Source organism: Microtus ochrogaster, linkage group LG9 (assembly GCF_000317375.1).
Source record: "Microtus ochrogaster isolate Prairie Vole_2 linkage group LG9, MicOch1.0, whole genome shotgun sequence".
Classification (NCBI taxonomy): domain Eukaryota; kingdom Metazoa; phylum Chordata; class Mammalia; order Rodentia; family Cricetidae; genus Microtus; species Microtus ochrogaster.
Genome location: NC_022034.1, coordinates 41,309,318 through 41,310,172, shown reverse-complemented (window position 1 = coordinate 41,310,172; position 855 = coordinate 41,309,318).

Here is an 855-nt window from a genome sequence, read left to right as displayed (position 1 = left end):
CAAAAATCATCAACACTAAAAAACTCAAATGAGTATTTTGAAATGAACATGATATATTTTCATCCTATTGGCCCACTGGCAAATATAGACCCTAACAATACAGTAGGAGTGGTAATCCTGCTGGGATAGATGTAGCCTTTTCTACAATGGCATCCTTTTATACTCCTTAGTGAAATGACTCTAAGACCAAAGGAAGAAATCTACAGGATCATCTAACATAATTTTAGTATATACTAAAAAGCATAGAAATAGTGATGGGAGAGTTGGCTGGAACGGACTAAGAACATATGCTGGAGACCTTCCTTAGCTAAAGATAGAACCATTTGGACACTGAAAGGAGTATTAACTACAACAGACTGAACACATCAAATACGCTGAAAATCTATGATTTCACAATACGCCTTACAAGTCAATCCATTCTTTTTCCCACAAACCTGGAAAATAAGTGTTTCACTGTGAGAAACTCTACCTGGTGGCAAATAAAGAGTTAATGATCAAATATTTTTCTTTCTATAACTACTCCAGCAAAAAAATATATAAAATTGTAAAAAATTGATATAAAATAATTGATGCTGAGTTTTAGCCAGGCAGTGTATGGGACATATATTTTTTTTCTATAATGCTTGATTTTTAGAGATGCAAGACTAAAAATGTACAGGTAACAGTTTATATGATGTGGTACCACAGGTTTCAAAGAACCCAGCCAGATAAGAAGGAAGAGGTGTCAATGAAAAGCCTGGGTGATGAGTGCTGACCAAGATTGTCAAAGAGCAGACTAAGGTTTCTTTACATGCTATCTTCCAGTCTTCACTTGTGAAAATTTCCCTAACATCATGTTTGAGACACTGGGGTCTT